The sequence below is a fragment of the Magnolia sinica genome, chromosome 11 (assembly GCF_029962835.1).
Source record: "Magnolia sinica isolate HGM2019 chromosome 11, MsV1, whole genome shotgun sequence".
Taxonomy (NCBI): Eukaryota; Viridiplantae; Streptophyta; class Magnoliopsida; order Magnoliales; family Magnoliaceae; genus Magnolia; species Magnolia sinica.
Window position 1 is genome coordinate 72,364,025 of NC_080583.1, and position 22,291 is coordinate 72,386,315.

The window sequence follows — 22,291 nt, forward strand, 5'->3', positions numbered from 1 at the left end:
ACGTATATCTTGTCTTGTGGTTTATTTGAAATGCTTTGATTTTTCTTCTAGATTATATTTCTTTCTGTTTATCGTTTGTGGGTGAGATCGGAGATTGGATCTCGGTTCACTGCGTTGTTGGCGTGCTGCGCAACAACTGGTATCAGAGCTATTGGTTTAGTTCAAGTAGGAGCGATGACGGAAGAAGGGAAGATTAGAATCGAGAAGTTTGATGGTTCAAACTTTGCCTTCTGGAAGATGCAGATGGATGATTAACTGTATCAAAATGACCTCTATATTCCTCTAGGAGGAAAAGAGAAGAAACTAGAAAAGATGACAGATGATGAATGATTTTTATTGGATTAGAAGCCTTTAGGAACGATCCGACTCTTTTTTTTTAAGAGCGTCGCCTTCAATATATCCAAGGTGAAAAATAGAAAATAATTAATAGAAGTCCTAGCTACAATGTATGAGAAACCTTCAGCATCCAACAACGTTCATCTTATGAAACGACTATTCAACATGAAGATTTCAAATGGTGGGAGCATGGCTGAACATTTAAACGAGTTCAATACAGTCACGAGCCAGTTAGAATCTATTGACATTATTTTTTAGGATGAGGTCAGGGCGTTATTGATCTTGTCCAGTTTGCCAGACAGTTGAGATGGTTTGGTGATTGTCGTGAGCAATTCTTCAGGGTCGACAAAACTGAAATTTGATAATGTGACCAATCTAATTCTCACTGAAGAATCTAGAAGAAAGACATTGAGAGTTTCAAGGGATTTAGGGAATGTTTTAAACGTTAAAGGAAGAGGAAGATCACTGAACAAAGGAGGCAATAAACACGGATGTTTTAAGTCGAAGAAGTCCAAGGGACCGAAAGACAAAGATGCGTGTTAGCATTGCGAGAAAAAGGAGCACATGAAACGTGATTATAGGGCGCTTAGGGAACAAGAAAGAAGCTCTCAAGATGAGAAGGATTCAGTGAATCTATCTAAGGAGAGTGATACAGAGGCGTTGATCTTGTCTCTTGATGCGGGGAATGAGTCTTGGGTTATAGACTCGGGTGCTTCGTTTTATGGCACTTCGTGTAAGGAAGTTCTACGTGATTACGTGTCAGGTGGCTTTAGGAGAGTCTACCTGGGTGATGATGAGTTGTGCAGTATTGTTGGAAAGGGAGACGTTCATATAAGTCAGAAAGGTGGAACGGTCTTGAAATTAAAGGATGTCAGACATGTACCGAGTTTGAGATGAAATTTGATCTCAGTGGGGTAGTTGGCCGATACCGGATATGTGACGACATTCACCAATGATTCCTGGAAGATCACAAAAAGTGCCTTGATGATATCTCGAGATAAGAAGGAAGGTACTTTGTATGTGACTTCAGGATTGTATAGTTCATTCGCAATCGCATCAACTGTAGTTGTAAGCCCCGTATCCTAGACTGTAACATTCCATAGACTTTCGCGGTCTTTCCGGTCGAATTTCGGCAACCTTCGACCCTCAACCGGTATTTGCGCGGGACCCTAATTCACTCGTCGTCAACCCGAGACTTGTACCATAGCAACCGTGCCGTCGTCATGGTTCCGATGCCGCGACTCGCGGCCCGATGCGATATTCTGGCCAGGAGATGTGAGCCAGTGTTCGGTGAGAGAAAAATGCCGCGCGTGCGAATTGTGAAAGAATCTCTATGAGATGTCACATCAATCAATCCCATCATATCAAGTACATGTCAAGTACACATCACCTTTCACCCTTTTCCAAGCAAGCCCCAAAAGTTAAAAAGTTCTTACAAGCTCATACCTTTCTTACACCAAAAACTCCAAAAGTTAAAAATCTCTTACACACCCATCACTCACCACATCCATCACTCCATCACCCATCACTCTCTCTCCCTTTACAAGTCTCTCTCTCTCATTTTCAAACTCACCTCCCAAGCAACCCAAGAGCACCATCCGTCCAAGCCTCTCCCATTCCTCCCAAGCTTCAAGTGTGGCCCATTTCCCACCCTCTCATCTCCCATCTCAACCATCCAAACCTCATCTCCTCCGTTGAAATCAAAGCTAAGGAGCTAAGGGAGCAAGAAGATCAAGTGGTGGGTGTGTCATAGACTAGATTTTCATGTGTTTATGATGGGCCAAGTGAGGCCAACCGATCAATGGTTTGCATCTCACTTTGGACCTTAAGATGTGGCCGATGGCCCACTTGGATCATCATGATCATTCCATGATGGGGCCATTCTCCATGGACCCCATCATGATGTTTATTTTTCTTGCACACTTAGGGTCATCTAGACCGTCTATTTTAGTGGAGAAGGGATCTCCACCGTTGGATTTCGATTTAATGGGCCCACATGTAATGGGACCACTTGATTTATGTTGTAGATCATTGAAGGGAGGGCCCATAGTGCCGGGGTCCCTCCATCATGCGTGTCCCACTCTCTATCCCTCTCTCTCCCTCTCTATTTCATTTTCTTTTATGAGATCATGATATGGTTGTGTGGCCCACTTGAATGGACCCCACCATGAAGCATGTATTTGATCCAAGCCATTTGTAGGTAGGGCCCACTTTACATATATGTTGTGACCACACCATCCATCATTTGGTGGCCCACCTGAACAGGGCCCACCTTAAAGGACGTGCTATGTTACACTGTCCAGCGTCCAGGGACGCTAGACGTGTAAGGGAAACAAAAATATTTGTTTGATTCACAAGCTTTTTGGGTGGATCACTTGTTCAGGCCCCACCTTGATGCATGTCGTTAATCCAAGCCGTCTAACCTTTTCCCCAGACCATTTTAGTTGTTGAGCCGAAAAATGGAGTCAATCCGAGGTTCTGGCGGGCTATACCATAGCAAATGGCAGTTTTCACTGTGGAAATCTCCTCTGATATTTTTATACGCCGAAATATGCTCAATATTGGGCTTGTTTTGCTTGGCTCGAGCCATGGAGGGCCATTGGACGGAGTGGATTCTCAGCTGTCCCGATAACCTGATTTTCTTTCCATCTGAAAAAAATAAAAATAAATAAACATCGTGTTTTCAACCTTGAAACAAACAGCAAGAACTTGAACAGTGATAACAATGACAACTACCGTCCTATGCCACACTCTGATATTTATTTGTCATCCAACCTGTTCATAAGGTCACCAAGATATGTATGAAGGGAAAACACAACTATCATATGGGTGGCCCACACTGCAGGAAACAGTGATATTGAATTTCTGCCATTGAAACTGTTTTGTGGGCCACAGAAGTTTTGGATCAAGATGAAATTTGTGTTTTTCCTTTCACTCAGGTCCGTGTGACCTTGTCAACAGGTTGGATGGTGGGAAAACATTATGGTGGGCCACACACGTGGAACCCACCATTGTTGTATGTGTTACCACACCGTCCACGGCTGTGGACAGTGGAACCCACCACGATGTATACGTTTTATTCACACTGTCCAGCGAACGGTGGAGCCCACACAGTGATGCAGTGTTTTATTCACACTGTCCAATGACAGTGGGAACATGTGTTGCATCCAAACCGTTCAGCTATTTTGAAAGCTCATTTCATGGTATGAGCTAAAGAATGAGCCAGATCCATAGTCCAAGTGAACCCCACCTTGGCATGTTGTGAGGCCATTAGATGTATTTGTGGCCCATGGTTGAGGCCCACTTTGATATATATGTAAGGCCCATGGGTTGAGGCCCATTTGAGGTATTAGGGGCCCATGGGTTAAGGCCCATTAAGATGTATTGGGGCCTATGGGTTGAGGCCCATTTGATGTACATATGGGGCCCAATTGGTGTGGCCCATTTGATACACGTAAGACCCATGAGATTAGGCCCATTTGATGCATTCTAAGGCCCATGGGCTATGGCTCATTGCAATGTACATAAGGCTCGTTGGTGAGGCCCATTAATGCGGCCCATTTGGTGAATGTAAGGCTCATGTGATACGGCCCATTTGATGTATTGAAAGCCCAATGGGATGTAACTAAGGCCCATTGCAATGTGCGATCTCAACATGGTTTATGTAATGATGTTTACGACGGGCTATGCCTTGGGAGCAATGGTGGTTTGACGTCCACATTGCAAGTATAGTGTTGGTTAAATGTCCGCATTATGACTTTCCCTAGGGCCCATTGTTAGGCTCGTACGTGTAATGTGTAGGCCGTCTAGGCCCATCTTCGTTATGAACATCATCCATCCCATATAACATGTTTAGTTCCATGATTCATGATCATATGCATCATACGTATGCTTGATATGAGAAATGACTGATCATAGCATATGCCTTCGGGCAGATTGTTTAGGGGCTCCCGTATAGGGGGTGTTGCCCTACATGAGCGCACGATACGCGCAAGATTGCTATATGACTGGATAGTGTGATTCATGCATTCGCATTGTGTGATATGGTTACTGTACGCCCTAGCGACATCAGGGCCGTAGCCTCCATAGACATATCGTGGTTGGCAGGATTGGATACCGAAAATATTGTTCTACATGGGGTGCTATAGATATCCCTGGGTGAAAGTCCCTAAACCCTTATGGTACCAAGAGGTTGCTCCAACGTCTAAACCGAGTGGGTGCATGAGCACCGAGTACCGATTACCAGACGGTTGCGCTTTCCACTGTGTCATGGTCGGTTGGAAGGGGGTGCGGCCTTACCCGCCTGAGAGGAGGGGGCAAAGCTAGGTTGAGTCTGACCAGCTCGAGGAATGGGTCCGTTATTGACGAGCCGAGCCCGATATTGGCAAGCGGATAGTGAGGTCTTTTCCACTCACCTTATTGCACGTGATAGGACGGCAATCTGGCTTGGAGTGTACTAGACCCCGGTGATATTCCAGATTTGAGTTGTATTGATATGTGGACTTAGATGAGGATTTGTATGCTTGAGTTGGATTTCGCATTACATGGTCTTGGTATGGCCGACATCATTCATGCTTGGCACCGCATGGCCTTGGTACGGCTAATGGCATTCTTGGCTTTCATCAGCATGTTCCGCATTACTCTGATACTGCATAACTGTATTACCACATTGAGCACACACTTTCACCACCCTCTAAGCTTTCTATAAGCTTATGCACGACCGTTGCGTGCAGGTGATGTTGGATCGCAGCAGCGCTGAGGCATGAGCACGTGGCAGATTATTTTGGAGTTTTGTTCATCATCATTGTATTTCCCTTTATGCTCATTGTACTTTTAAAGTTTTTGATCATAGTGAAAATGTGATGGAGTTTTTGGTTGTTGTTTGTGGGTTATGCCTTTGGTTATGCTTATTATGAATCAAACTGATGTTGAAAATCCTCCTCGTAGCATCCCAGGATCGAAACCTGGCGAATGGGCGCTGGGAGCCGAGAATGGGGTTCTACGGAAGCTGTCGGCGCCGGATTCGCCGATCGAGAATTTTGTGAGCCTGGTTTCTGAGTTTGGGGCGTGACAGTAGTAAATGAGCAGTTATGACATTAAAGGTTGAAACATATGATGAGAATGGGATAAAAGTATTATTGTCAAAAGGGAAGCTACCAGGGCTAAAGTCTATTGACTTGGAATTCTGCGAGGACTGCGTGTATGGCAAGCGGAAGATGGTAAGTTTTAAGAAAACAGGACGCACTCCAAAGACGCATTTGTTGGAGCTTGTACACACTGATGTGTGGGGACCGACACGGGTATCATCTCTTGGTGGCTCACATTATCTTGTTTCTTTTATTGATGATGCTAGTAGAAAATTATGAGTCCATTTCTTAAAGCATAAATCTGAGGTATTTGATGCATTTAAGAAGTGGAAAGTAACGGTAGAAAACGAGACATGTAAGATAGTAAAATGTCTCAGATCAGATAATGGGGGAGAGTACTGTGATAAAAGGTTTGAGGGGTATTGTGCAGCAAATGGAATCAAACATCAAAAAATGATTCCAGGGACACCCCAACAGAATGGTGTGGCTGAGCGCATTAACAAAATTATTCTTGAGCGTGCCAGGAGTATGAGGTTACATGTACGGTTGCCTAGGACGTTTTGGGCAGATGCTATGAATACTACCGCATATCTCATCAATAGAAGTCCCTCAGCACCATTGGATAGTGGGCTACCAGAAGAAATGTGGACCGAGAAAGAAGTGAACCTTGCACATCTCAAAGTGTCTGGTTGCACTTCATATGTTCACATTAATGCTGAGTACAGAAACAAATTAGATGCGAAGTCCAAGAGGTGCACGTTTATAGGCAACAGGCAGCATGATTTTGGCTACTGTTTTTAAGATACAGAAAATAGAAAAATCATTAAAAGCAAAGACGCAGTCTTCAATGAAAAAGTGAAGCATAAGGACAGTGTGCAGCAAAATAAGGCCAATGAGAAAGAATTCGTAGAGTTGAAAGAGTTACCGGACAAGGGTGTTACAGCGCCACAAGATGAACATACACAAGAGCATTATCAGGTATAGCCGCAGACACCGATTGTGAGGAGGTCTACTCAGGAGAGGAGACCTACGGTCCGATACTCACCCTCCTTACATTATCTACTGCTAACAAATAATGGTGAACCAGAGTGTTTTGAAGAGGCATTACAGTCAGATACACGGGTCAAGTTGGAGCAGGCCATGGATGATGAGATGGACTCTCTTGAGTCAAATCATATATGGGAGCTAGTCACTCTATCTAAGGGTAAGAAAACTTTTCATAACAAGTGGGTTTACAGACTGAAGGAGGAGCACGATGGTTCAAAACGGTACAAGGCCAGATTGGTTGTGAAAGAGTTTCAACAAAAGGCAAGTATCATTTCACTAAAATATTTTCACCGGTAGTGAAAATGTCTACGATTCGCATGGTTTTGAGTATAGTGGCTAGATGTTAAGACAACCTTTCTTCATAGGGACCTTAAAGAAGAGATATATATGCATCAGCCGGCAGGATACGTGGCAATAGGAAAAGAGAACAAGGTACGTAGACTGAAGAAGTGTCTATATGGCCTTAAGCAGGTCCCAAGGCAGTGGTACAAGAAGTTCGATAATTTCATATCAGGAAACGGTTTTAGGAGATGTCATGCAGACCACCGTTGTTATTTGAAGAAGTTTGATACGTCATACATCATCATTCTTCTGTACGTTGATGATATACTTATGACCGGATTAAGCATGAATATCAGATCTCAAAAGACAACTGTCTAGAGAATTTGCCATGAAAGATTTAGAAGCTGCAAAACAAATCCTAGGCATGAGGATAAAGAGTGACAGGGAAAACAAGAAACTAGTTTTGTCACAGGCAGAGTATATAGTTAAGGTACTTAATCGATTCAATATGGGAAGTGCTAAGCCGGTTAGCACTCCATTAGCCAACCACTTCAAGCTTTCTAAGGAGCAAAGTGTGAAGAGACATAAGAAACAGGACTACATGGCTAAAGTCTCATACGCGTCAGCTATTGGGAGTCTCATGTATGCTATGGTGAGCACGAGGCTAGACATTACTCAAACAGTGAGAGTTATTAGTAGGTTCATGAACAACCCCGGGAAGGTATATTAGGAAGCTGTGAAGTGGGTTTTTAGATACCTGGTAGGTACTGTGGATGTACGGTTGTGTTTTGGAGGATCAGAAATCAAGTTACAAGGCTACGTAAATGTAGATTTGGTAGGAGATATCAATAGCAGAAGAAGCACTACACTATATGTCTTTACTTTGGGTAGTGCTGCAGTCAGTTGAGTCTCTCAGTTACAGAAGATAGTATCTATCAGTATAACGGAAGCAGAATATGTTGCAGCTATAGAAGCATGCAAGGAAATGGTATGGATGCAAGATTTCATGGGTGAGTTGGGTAATAAGCAAGCAGATTGTAAACTGTACAGTGACAGTCAGAATGCAATACACTTAGCTAAGAATTCAGCCTTTCATTCAAGGACCAAGCATATTGACATTAGATATCACTTCATACATTCGTTACTCGGAGATAGATCGATTGCTCTGGAGAAGATTCATACAAGTGAGAATCTTGCGGATATGCTGACTAAGGCAGTCACACGGGAGAAGCTGAAACTCTGTTCAGCTTTGATTGGTCTTTAGGCTTAAAGATAGGAAGGTGGTACACTCTGGATGTAGAAAACGAAAGCTTATGGTGATGTGTCTCCAAGTGGGAGATTGTTGAGATGTGGAGTCACATCTGGGCAGCGCCACTCGACCGGTCAATAGGCCCACTTGACCGGTCGAGGGCTGGCTCGACTCAAAGTCCAGCGAGTTATGATTTTTTTGGTCCGAGGTGCTCGATCGGTCAAGGCCCTTGCTTGACCAGTTGAGGTTACACAGATTCGTTTCCGGATTTTGCACGGACTGCGGATTTTTGAAACGGTTTTGCAAGAGATGTGAAAGGGAAGTTGCCTAAACTATAAATAGGGGTCCCTAGGGCTTTTCTAGGGCAATGAGAAGTATTCTAAAGTGTGGGCAAATGATTTTCTCTATACATCTAAAGGAAAAGGGTTAGTATATTGCTTGTAATCTTCGTTTTTCTTCATAGTGGAAGTTTTGCATCGTGGTTTTTTACCCTTGTTGGGGTTTTTTTATGTATATCTTGTCTTGTGGTTTGTTTAGAATGTTTTGATTCTTCTTCTAGATTATATTTCTTTTTGTTTATAGTTTGTGGATGAGACCGGAGATTGGATCTCGATTCACTAGCGTTGTTGGTGTGTTGCACAACAATTGGTTGAGATGTGGAGTCAAATCTGGGCAGTGCCACTTGACCAGTCGAGTAGGCTACTTGACCGGTCGATGGGCCCACTCGACCGGTCGAGGGATGGGTCGAATCAAAGTCTAATGAGTTATAATTTTTTAGGTCCGCAGTGCTCGACTGGTCGAGGCCCTTGCTCGACCGATCGAGGCCACGCAGATTCATTTTCGGATTTTGCACAGACTGAAGATTTTTGAGACAGTTTCGCAAGAGGTACGGAAGGAAAGTTGCTTAAACTATAAATAGGGGTCCCTAGGATTTTTCTAGGGCAATGGTAAGTATTCTAAAGTGTGGGCAAGGATTTTCTCTATACATCTAAAGGGAAAAGGTTAGTATATTACTTGTAATCTTCATTTTTCTTCATAGTGAAAGTTTTACACCGTGGTTTTTTACCCTTGTTGGGGTTTTTTCACGTATATCTTGTCTTGTGATTGTTTGAAATGCTTTGATTATTCTTCAATATTATATTTCTTTCTATTTATCGTTTGTGGGTGAGACCGGAGATTGGATCTCGGTTCACTAACATTATTGGCATGCTGCGCAACACTATGGGTACTCGAAACCTTGACCAGGTGTTGAAACTCATAAGAGTCTACCACCGGAGTAAGAGTAAGGACTCAATCTGATACCCTAATTAATCAACAATCCCAACACTTCCCCACGAACTCCTGCACCATCATGACAACTATACACCCATCTGATCTCGGCTCTAACCTATCTCTACCCACCTTGCCATGCAAGGATATATAGAGTGATGATTAAAACCATTCATCATCAAGTCCCAGCACCTAGAGGTGTATATTGGTGGACCTTGTATCATTAGTTCGGCATGGCTCAAGATATATGTACCTAATTTTTTTAATTTTAGTTTGTAGTTTTTTGGTTGATATCATTCTAGGTGTTGAAACAGGGTCTCTTCACCCTTGAGCCATGGAGTTGGACTCAACTGGGACCGGACACTCTAATTTTAGTTATTTATATGCCAAACATGGCCGTCCAATTTTTATTTTTATTTTTGTTTTTATTTTTATTTTTTGAAGTGGGGTCCTTACTCATACCTTAGTAGTAGACTCAAAAGAGTTTCAACACGAGGTCATGGCTAACTGTGAAGTGTGAATTGACAGTGGGTGTACTAACAAGCTAAATAAAAAATAAAAAATAGCACCCATTGCGGTGAAATCCCATTGTGGTGTGAGTGCATGATTGCATGTAGGGTGTGAGTGTGTGTAATAATAAAAAAAAAGTATTTTTTAAGTGCACATATATCATCCACCACACTCCATCAAAGTATTTAAGTTTTATTCTCTTATGCTTTATTTGGATTCTTGTAAGTTGGGTTAAAAGGAAAGTCCACATCCATGCATGTTGAATTACAGGATGTCAAGTTGTTGTTTGGATGACATTTCTAGAGTAAGATAGAGCATAATAAGATTTTGTGTTTGATGTTGATATCACATAACTCATAAAATGAAGTGGATGTTAACGAGCACGTGGGATGTAGCACGCATCTATCATATGGAAGTTGCTTAATGTGTCTCAACATGAAAGTTCCTCTTTTTAAAATCTACACTCATTAGGTGGGCCACACATGCATGATGAGTAGCGTCCCTTGCACATTACTTTGTACACTTTCCTCAAAGAAGTGTAGCCAAACCTAATGATTGGGCCATATATAGGGTGGGGCTCATCATGAATTTGAGTGACCCAAATGCTATAGCCCACACCTAATGATTGCTATTTAATCAAGATTCAATGGTGGTAACAAGCTAAGTCCACTTGATCTATCTCCTAAAACATCCAAGCAAATGTCACATTGGCTGAGTTCAATATTTCAATGGTATGGCGCATGTTTGGCAATGTGAAACATGTGCCATTGGCCATCTTCAAGTGCTTAATTACATGTGCTACCATTAATCTTTTATTTATTTATTTATTTTTAACACATGCACACACACTGCCACACACTCACGCCGTAGTCGGATTTCACCACCTATGGGTACTTGATCCCTCGACCAGGTGTTGAAACTCCTAAGAGTCTACCACCGGAGCAAGAGCTTAAATCACCATATATTTGTCAATCACATGTGCGACATGTGACAACGCCCATCTTCAAGTCCCCCACATTTCAATGCGTCACATGGCCAACATGTCACATGTGCCACTTTTTTTTTTTGATTGACATGTCCCTGTGTACCACATGCCAGCATACCACATGTAAAACATATGCCACCATCTATCTTTAAGAATCTTATGTTTGCATTGTCTCACATGTGCCAATGTGACATATGTGCCACAATCCATCTTAAATTCAACCATGTATTCGTTCTACTTCTAGTAAAATTTATCATATGTTGTGTTGACAAAGTCTGATCTCATTGTTTCTTCCATCTTATAGTCATTTTGTCTAAGAGAAGTTATCTAATGGTACCGTACCTCTTCCAAAGGCTCATTAGCCAAAATTTTCACACAAGCAGTCATGAGGTCATATCTTTATAATATTGTCTCTAAATTGCACATGCGTGACATTTATACTCCAACTTGAGGGAAAGAGCGGTTGTATATATACTTTTTATTAAGATTATCCTATGAACCATCATGCTATTTTATTATTTATAAACAAAAAAAAGGGGGGTAGAGAACTCCAACCCTAATTTTTTTGATTTACATTTTTCAAATAACATATTTAGAAAATGTAGGAAGTTGTTTTTTTAATAAAACTTGTTTAAAAACAATAAAGTGAAACAACTTTTCCTTTCCCTGCATTTCATAAGACTTTTTTTTTTTTCAATAAACCCCATTTTTTCAATACACTTTTAATTGCCACTAATTTATTCGAGAAAAATCCTTGAACAAGTCTAAAACATTGTTAAAATGGAAGTCAACATGATAGCCCGGGCACAAAGAATCTCTAATTTATTCGAGGATTTTTGGTTGTTCGCATGTAAGCAACCCTTCCATGCAATTCATGCTGTATGAGACCATGTTGAAGCAGCGGAAGGAAAGACGCACCTTGAGTAAGAAAGCCACAAAAGGAGTGACTGCATTGGAGGTAGACCAATGACCTCGTGTTTTGCATCTCCTGTTGTTGCCGTTGCAATGCTTTTACATTCATTTTGGTGTTTTCACGTTCTATGGTGCTTCTTTGGTCAGGTATTTCTTCTTGGAGCTATTGCTAAACTTGGGGCGACTGTTGTGACTTATCCCCTGCTTGTTGTGAAGGTAACTGATTTTGCCTTGTCTTTCAGCCATTTACCACATGATTTTACCTATAACCGTAACCTAAACCTAAACCTGTAACCTATAACCTAAACCTAAACCTTAAACCTAAATGTATTCTCAAATCCCTAAACCTAAACCTACACCTAATCCTAATCTTAACTCCCTAACCTAAACCTAAACTTGAAAACTCAAACCTAAACCCGATCTCGAACCCGAACCCGATTTCCTAAACCTAAACCTTAACCTATTCTCAATTCCCTAAACCTATAGCTTATAACCTATACCTAAACCTAAACCTATAACATATAACCTAAACCTAAACCTAAAACCTAATATATTCTCAAATCCCTAAACCTAAACCTACACCTAATCCTAATCTTAACTCCCTAACCTAAACCTAAACTTGAAAATCCAAACCTAAACCCGATCCCGAACCCGAACCCGATTTCCTAAACCTAAACCTTAACCTATTCTCAATTCCCTAAACCTATAGCTTATAACCTAAACCTAAACCTAAACTTAAACTTTAACCTAAACCAATAACCTATAACCTAAACCTAAAACCTAAATGTATTCTCAAATCCCTAAACCTAAACCTACACCTAATCCTAATCTCAACTCCTTAACCTAAACCTAAACCCGATCCCGAACCCGTACCCAATTTCCTAAACCTAAACATTAACATATTCTCAATTCCCTAAACCTATAGCTTATGACCTAAAAGCTTAACCTAAACCTAAACCTATAACCTATAACCTAAACCTAAACCTAAAACCTAAATGTATTCTCAAATCCCTAAACCTAAACCTACACCTAATCCTAATCTCAACTCCCTAACCTAAACCTAAAACTAAACTTGAAAACCCAAACCTAAACCCGATTCCGAACCCAAACCCGATTTCCTAAACCTAAACCTTAACCTATAACCTAACCTAAACCTATAACCTAAACCTATAATCTAAATATAAGCCTAAAACCTAAACCTAAACCTAAAATCGAAATGTATTCTCAAATCCCTAAACCTAATCCTAATCTCAACTCCCTAACCTAAACCTAAACTTAAACTTGAAAACCCAAACCTAAACTCGATCCCGAACCCGAACCCGAACCCGAACCCGAACCCGATTTCCTAAACCTAAACCTTAACCTATAGCCTAATATAAACTTAAACCTATTACTTGCACTTATAACCTAAACATAAGCCTAAAACCTAAACCCAAAATCGAAATGTATTCTCAAATTCTTGAACCTAAACCTACACCTAATCCTAATCTCAACTCCCTAACCTAAACTTGATAACCCAAACCTAAACCTGATCCTGAACTCGGACCCGATTTCCTAAACCTAAACCTTAACCTTAACATATTCTCAATTCTCTAAAGCTATGACCTATATACTATAACCTATAACTAAAACCTAAACCTTAACTTAAACCTATAACCTAAGCCTAAACCTTAACCTAAACCAAAACCTATAACCAAAACCTTAACCTATAACCTATAACCTAAACTTATAACCTAATCCTAAACCTAAAGCTAAACCTAAAACCTAAACCTAAACCTATTTTAATTATCAGTTTTATTTTTAAAAAGTGCCCACTTTTTTGGAAGAAGTTTATGCAATTCTTCATGATTCTGAATTATAATGTTTTGTTGGTTTAATATTTTTTTTTCAGGTGAAAGACACAAAAAGAAAATTGTTGCTGATTTTTTTTCTTCTTTTTATTTATTTATGATGTTAAACCTATATGTATTTATGTGTGGATGAATGTAATGTGGATAAGATTGCTTGTGTTTGGATGGATGTAGTTTATGTTTGGATGAATGTAGTTTATGTTGGATTTACGTAGTTTGGGTTGTTTACATGGATGTGAATGTGAATATGATGAAATATATTATATAACAGGTGTATATTAGGAAGAATACGATGAAATATATTGTAACAGGTATATATTGACCCTTTTAGAAAGGACGGTTGGTGACAATCCTTTTAAAGGACGGTCTATGGCCGTCCTTTGAAGGCCCATAAGAGACAGTCCATGACAGTCCTTTTTAAGGACGGCTCATGACCGTCCTTTTAAAGGACGGTCTATGGCCATCCTTTGAAAGCTTATTAGAGACGGACTATGACAGTCTTTTTTAAGGACGGTCTATGGCCGTCCTTTGAAGGCTTATTAGAGACGGACTATGATAGTCTTTTTTAAGGACGGTCCATGACCGTCCTTTTAAAGGATGGTCGGTGGCTGTCCTTTGAAGGCTTATAAGAGACGGTCTGAGACCGTCCTTTTTAAGGACGGTTTACGACCGTCCTTTTTTAGGACAGTCCATGACCGTCTTTTTTTTCGTCAATAAAAATGACGGTTTTCGACCGTCCTTTAAGTAATACGACACGTCAAAATTCGACGGCCCTTGGACGGTCCATGACCGTCCTTTTTGGTCATTTGAGACGGTTTTGGACCGTCCTTTTTTCGCAGTTTTGGCGTAGTGATTGGAAGACCATAGCTATAGAAAACTAACACCTTTCATGGTTTGAATGGGTAAATGTGTTTTCCATAGCCATTCCTTTGTTGCCCACCTATCTAAAGGGAGAAATGCTTATATCACAACTAATTGTAAGTCCAACTAGTTAGTGTGTGGGGCCCATTATGGTATTTATATGACATATGGCCTCTCCAGCAAGGTTGTCCCACCTTGAAAATGGGATGACCCATGAATCATGTCCATCCAACTATTAGATGCACCCCACAAGAAATTAGACTTTTCTAGATGGTTGTTCATAGCTTTCTATGGTCCGCATATTCTACCATGAAAATTAGATGCCCTAAAAATTATGCTGATCCAACCATTAGATGCGTCCCACGTAAATGTGGAGTTTTTTGGATGGTTGTTCATCATTTTTTGTGGGGTGCTCTACCTGATAGTTGGATCGACCTAACTTCCACAGCATCTCATTTTAATAGTGGGAAAGCCTTGTTGGATAGGTAAGATGTCATACAAATGCCGCGGTGGGCTCCACATTAGCGTGTGAGCATCTCTCATTTAAAGCGATAGTATTTTTCAATTTGGGAGGAGGATTTTGGTTCATGGACAATTCATGATGGCCCTATGAATCAACGGTTTGGATCTGTGAATTAATGGGCCAAATAATTGTATCATACCCTTTTAAAATTCCATAGGATATGATTGTTTTCTTTCGGCTTCCCATGTGAACTAATAATACCACACAAGACAAAAGTCCTCATAAATAAATCACTCTTTTTTGGGGTATGTCTGATTCCGAAATTATTCAACTCATCATCATAAGAGATCAGCTATAACACGAGGGTAGGATTATGGTGATAGTTCACCACCACCATTCTCAAATAGCATCACTAATCTGTTGTGTGAGAATCCCAACCCTCCGAATTTGATCTTGTCCATTGAATATGTATGGCTGAGCATTTTGTATATTAGGTTTGTTTATTCCACTGCATGTAAGAAAAATGTGGAAATATGAAACACGTGTGTCAGATCTAAGCTTTCTATGAGGTTTGAAATAATGTTTGGAAAGGCAATTTCATTCTTTTAAGTGGGCCCATTGTACGAAGAATAGAATAGTGGCATTAGTTTTTTCTAGCCATTCATTTGTTTCTATATATTGTGGCTCATCTGAGTCGTCCAATGGCCTGACTTTAATGCCAGAGGATCTGTACAGCCAGCCAATCTGATGGAAAGCTCAGTTCTCACACGTGTCACATCATGATTGTGACACATGTGCATGTGGATGTGTACAGCTTCCACGCAAGGGTGCAGATAACCAGTTTTTTTCAGCCGTTGGCACCAATTTGATTTTAGGATGATTTTCGGCGCACTCCACCCAGGTGGGTGGGATCACTGTGGGGCCACTGTGACATTTGCACCTTATATCCAGTCCATCTTATTTAAAACTCATTTTAGAGACTTATAAAAATTCAAGCCAATCCAAATAATATAGTACAAGAAACAGCCGTGATTTAATCATCACCATTAAAAAATTCATGTGTATTTTCCATCCAACCTTTTAATAAGGTCACAATGACCTGGATGAAGAGACCACACAAATATAATATTGTCTAAATATTTTGTGGTCCAGAAGAAGTTTTTAATGGTCATTTACTTCTTCTTTTTTTTAAACCTATTTTTTGTATCATGCCTTAAAATTAGTTTCTAATATGGATGGACGGTGTGGATGTAAGGCACATATTCCTGGTGGGCCCAACACGGTCATAGATCCTACTCACCTTGTGGATCCGGGAATACACCGGAGTCGCGCCGTGATTTTCAGGCTATGTTCCATCGACAAAGGAGGCCATGGGTTTGGACGGTTCAAAAACAAGCATCCCAAGTGCGGGTGTATGAGTCACCACCATATGTAAACACAGGAAGCGGATTGGCTGTATAGGTGCTGTATTGTCATCATCAAGTTTTGTGGGTCTGATCATGAGGTATGTGTTATATCCAAACCATCCATCCATTTGGTGAGCTCGTCTTAAGGCTTGATACAAAAAATAAGACAGATCTAACCATCAAGTGAACCACGCTGACAAAAGCAGGGGAAATTGAACGTCTACCATTAAAACCCTTTCTGGGGTCACATTTGGAACAATACGAAATTTGTTTTTCCTGTCTTTGTGACCTTATTAACAGATTGGATGAAAAATAAACATTATGATGGGCCCTACAAATTATTTAATGGTGAAAATCATTATCTCCACTACTATTTGTAGTGTGGTCCAGATGATCTTTGGATATGATTTATTTTTTGGATAATAATCTAAAATAATCTCTAAAAATAGATGAACGGTGTAGATATATTAAATACATTACCGTGGGGATGTGACTTTGATCTCCTTTGAACAGTTGTAAGCTGGAGGAGCGTCAGTGCTCGTCTTCGCACGACACGTAACTACAGTTGGGTACACCAGCCAATCCGCTTCCATATAAACAATAAACAATGTAGATGAGATGTCGATGGGGCCCACCGTCATCAACATAGGCTATTAGACGTTGTCGTGGTGAGATTTGATCGGTGAGTTGTAGGTTTATCAGAAATGGCTGGATCTTTTTCTGTCAGATGATGGCTTTTAAGCCTCTGACAGCTTACGCCCATCGATCAAATCGGGAACGGATTGGCTACTCGCCCTGACACCAGCCAATGGCTGATGAGAGGTGCTATGTGGGCCCCACTATGATGTATATGTTTCATCCATACCATCCATCTGATTTCACAGATCATTTTACAGTATGAGTCGAAAAATGAGATATATCCAGATCTAAAGTGGACCACATTACAGGAAACAGTATTGAATGATGGTCAACCATTAAAAACATTTGGGGGACTATAAAAATTTTGCATCAAGCTAATATTTGTTTTTTCTCTTCATCTGGCCTATATGACCTAATCAACCTATTGGATGTCAAATAAACAGTATATCGTGCCTTAAGAGGATTTTAATGGTTGATATCCAATCATTATTGGTTTTATGTGGTGAGGTCCAACTGAGATTTATATCCCTCTCAGTTTTATCAAGTAATAAAATTATTTGTAAAAATGGACGAAACAAATACATCATTGCAGGGTCCACAGAGCACTGACCACCAACAACGGTGTGGGTATCAGATACCCAATCCGTTTCCGATCAAATCTCACCGTACTTTTCACCACCAGGTGGGTGAGGAGGAAACGGATTGGCTACTCCCCCGCCACTAGCCTGGTAGCTGGTAGTCGGTGACCTGTGAGCCCCAGCATGGTATACATTTTTTTATCAATGTTGTTGATTCATTTTTATAGATGATTTAGTGATTCATCTAAAAAATGAGAGGGATATAAATCTCAGGCGGACCACACCACAGGAAAACAACGGTGATTGGATATCCACCATTAAAATCCTCCTAAGGCCCAACCTACTGTTTATTTGACATCCAATCTATTGATTAGGTCATGCACACCTAGATGAAGCGAAAAAAAATATATCAGATTGATCCAAAACTTTCATGGGCCCCAAAAGGTTTTTAATGATTTATGTTCATTCAACACGGTTTCCTGTAATGTGGTCTGATTGAGATTATGAAATACCTCAATTTTGGTCTCGTATACTAAAATGATCTATAAAAATAGGTGGACGGAATGGATGAAACACATACATAATGATGGGCCCACAAAGCACCGACCATCAGCCATTGGCTTGGGGCAGGGAGAGTAGCCAATCCGTTTCAGGTGGGGAGCTCCTGACCACCCGATCCACGTCCTCCAGGATGAGATCAGCCTCACATTCTCTCCAAGGGTATTTTATTTGGGAATTATTATGTACTTGCATATGCACCAAAATCTGTGGTGCGTCACCAACATTCCCACTAACATGCTTAGTTTTGTAAGCATCTCTACCGTACAAAATGATAAACACCATCATGAAGACCATGAAAATAAGGCAGATCTACTCACTTGATGGGCCACACCTGTTTGTTGGGTTAGACCGTTTTTTGTCCGTTGATTCAAATGGTGAGGCCCGTCTGATGAAGATAGAGGGTGACCTAGGCCTACACAGCCAAGTCACCTCCAACTCAACCACCTTAGATTAAATGAGTCAGTCCTCTTGGACTCGACTCAAGATCAAACAAGGTGGTCTGATTTGCCAAGTATAAAAACATGGCCGAAAGTATTGGACAGCTTTTCTTGGTTTTGAGACTCAATGGGTCTAATGCACCTATGCAGCAGCTGATGCCATGAAATCAGCAGCATTTTAAAATGATCTGGGTAATTTTCTTAGGATTTATTTGTTTTTCTAATTACCATTGTAAATGGTTGTAAATAAATAATGATTATTTATTTTTATAATTATGTTTAATATTATTTTTACATAAAAATGAAAATTTTGCTACATTATTTATTTCACCATGATAATTTAATAATTGAAAAATATAATGATTATAATTCGTTTTTTCTTTTTTCTTTTTTTTTACACACGCACACACACCACCACACACTCACACCATAGTGGAATTTCACCACCTATGGGTACCTAAACCCTTGACCAGGTGTTAAAACTCCTGAGAGTCTACCACACACTCACACCATAGTGGAATTTCACCACCTATGGGTACCTAAACCCTTGACCAGGTGTTAAAACTCCTGAGAGTCTACCACACACTCACACCATAGTGGAATTTCACCACCTATGGGTACCTTCTTCTTTTATAAGTGTATTGAAACTCGTATGAATCTATTATGAAGGCATGAGCTGTTGGGAGCCATTACACAAAACCTTAGGATTTAGCCTTGTAAGTGCTATGGTCTCATGCTCCTTTAATTGTCAAATTTTGTTGTGTCAAAACTCTATCTGTGTCTTATGTTTGTATGATGATATACATATGTTTAAGACATCGCATCAACTCTATAAAGACATTGCTTCTGTCAAGAACGACGAACTACTTCAAGCCAAGTCAAGCCATGTACTTTGTCAACTTCTGTAAACATCAATGTTCAGAGCTACATCGATAAACACTTCAAGACTCAAGTACATTTCAAGACTCAAGTGCAGCTCAAGATGAAGTTTAATTTCAAGCTTTAGAAGATCTTAAGATCAAGCTACATCAAGTAGAGATCTCAAGCTTCATAAGGTTCAAAGGTCAACCATTATCTGAAAAGAATGAAGTTTAATGTTCATAAGTAATGATCCAGGTATGATAGACCTTAGATTGACCTTAGGGTAGGTCATTTTGGTTACATAATTCAAGATGAATCTTTATATATGATTTTGGTCTGTTCTAAGACTAGTCCTGGACTTTGTTCGACTAGTCCTAGCATTGGTTCAACTAGTCCAAGAAATTCCTCGTCCAGTCCTAAGTTGTTGAAGATTTTTAGAATTTTTTGGTTAAGCTTCGACCAATTCTGAGAACTAATCAGAACTGGTCGACCGGTCGTAGGAGGGTCACGACTCGACCTTCGACCGGTCATGTATCTACGACTTGAACTACAACGTGCAAATCATGTTTCCTACGACTAGTCCTGGGTCAGTTACCACCGGTCGTAGGTGGTCTACGACCAATCGTAGAATCTCTACGACTAGTCGTAAAACGGTTTTTTAAGATCGCGCTTAAAATTTCAAAATGTCGTTGTTGCTACGACCAGTCAAAGCTTTCTCAAGACCAGTCGTAGACGTGTTTTCTGCAACTGTAAATTGAACACGAATCTCAGAGTTTTACAACTCACTTCAAGAAAATCAAAGCTCAATTTTGAGATAAGTTAGTATTCATTTTAAGCTACGTTGTGCATAATTAATTATTTGATTTATTCCTATATTCTAATCTTATTTGAAAAGAGAAATTGCTGTATTTCTTCTTCTTAGAATCAAAATCAAATATAGCTCGCCCATTTGATTTAATTTAAAATCAATTAGAACTTAGAACCATTTTAAGTGAGTATTGGACATTGAACGTTGATTCGAACTTCTACTCTGATTGGTTCTTCCTGATTGCTACGAAAGGAGAAATCTAAGTATTTTATGTTTATGTAAAATTTCTATTCTTTTGGTTTTTGTTTGAGATTCGCCAGAAAAATCTCATTGTGTGGTTATCTAAGGAGAGCCAGAAAACTCAGATAGTCTGGGTTTTTGGATTGTGTAAGCTCAAGTTAAGACGACACAATTGTGAAGGTTTTAGGTGAACCTGTGAAACCTATTTTGTTAGTGAACGCTAATATTCCCCGTGTGAGGATATTGGGAGTGGAGTAGCATTTTGCGTGGCTGTTGTTGAACAGTTGGTGTATACACAGGCGAACCACTATAATTCTTTGTCTTGTGGTTTGAATGCTTACTTAAGTTTTATTTCTTTTATCATTCAGATTTGTGGAATGTATGTGTGGATGTGAATGTTATAAAATTTACATTTCAAAGCACAGTGGGAATGTTGTAATAATTTAGATTTAAAATCCTGCAATTTATTTCAATTCCTTGATATTTATTTATTCCTCTCCGGTTTGAGTTTTTGATACAAAGAACGTTCTAGAAATAAGGTTGTCCTGCCATAAACTCTTGATTTTTATGGTGTAAGGTTGTCCTTAGAACTGAATTCGTATCAACCTCTCAATTCATGTTTATTGAGGTTGCTTTTATTTCAGCATTGTGAATTGATTTATTTTATTTGGCTATCATATTCTTTTATTCCGCTGTTAAAGTTTTATTTTGGCAACGTCCTATCCCCCCCAAGGACGTATAGCTAAGCCATTTCAAGCCTTCCAAAAATATCAGAATTATAGGATAATAAAGCAATGAAATAAATCAAAGCACAAATCACACGACACAAGAGATTTTTACGTGGAAAACCCTCAAAGAGGTAAAAACCACAAGACCTCGTCCAGAGCAATAATTCACTATGAAGTAGAACGTTACAACCGATCACAAACACACACCGCTTGAATCAAACCTTCTTCACTCACGCATGAGTGAATAAACAATACGAGAATAATGTAAAACAGAGATATCTCATCGATTATAAGGACGTAGAAACGTTGAGACGACGACTACGAAGTAGATCACCTCTACGAGCAGAACCCCTCTTCCACAAGATTCTTCTCTCTCTCTCTTTTTCTCTTTCTCTCACCCTTTGATAGCCCTAAACTCTTTAGCAAACCCTTGCAAAGCTTTAGAAAACTCTCTTGCATTACCCTAGAATAACCCTAGGACCCCTATTTATAGTTTAGGCAACTTCCTTCCGCATCTCTTGCGAAACCGCCTCAAATTTACACAGTCCACACCAAATCTGGACTGAATCTACGTAACTCTTGACTAGTCGAGCTGGGTGCTCGATCGGTCGAGCAGCTCACTCGACTGGTCGAGCCTGACCCTCGACTGGTCAAGTACCACGAAATTCCAAACAAATAGCTCGCTGGACTTTGAGTCGAGCACCGCTCGACCGGTCAAGCAGTGCCCTCGACTGGTCGAGCAGCGTAGTAATGCCAAGATTTGTGGCATTCGAACCATACTACATCTCCTCTGAACTGAGGAGAAAAACCCCATCAAATCTCTCCTTTTCCGACTCAGGAGGAATTCGCTTTTTTCAAGCCAGACAGATTTCTACAAATCTCAAACTTGTCTTGAGCAATGCCTTGGTCATCATGTACAGTCCATTATCGTTCGTGTGGACCTTCTCAAGCTGTAACACCTTCTGTTCCAAAGTATCCATGATCCAGTGATACCGAATCTCGTTTGTGAATTCTTCTGCTCAACCTTCTTTCTGAACACCCACTTGTTGCTCAGAACTTTCTTGGCCTTAGGCAATTTCACTATATCATAGGTGTAGTTCTTATGCAAGGATTACATCTCCTCTTACATAGCTTTCAACCACTCCCCCTTATGCTCGTCGGTTAGGGTTTCAGAATAATCTT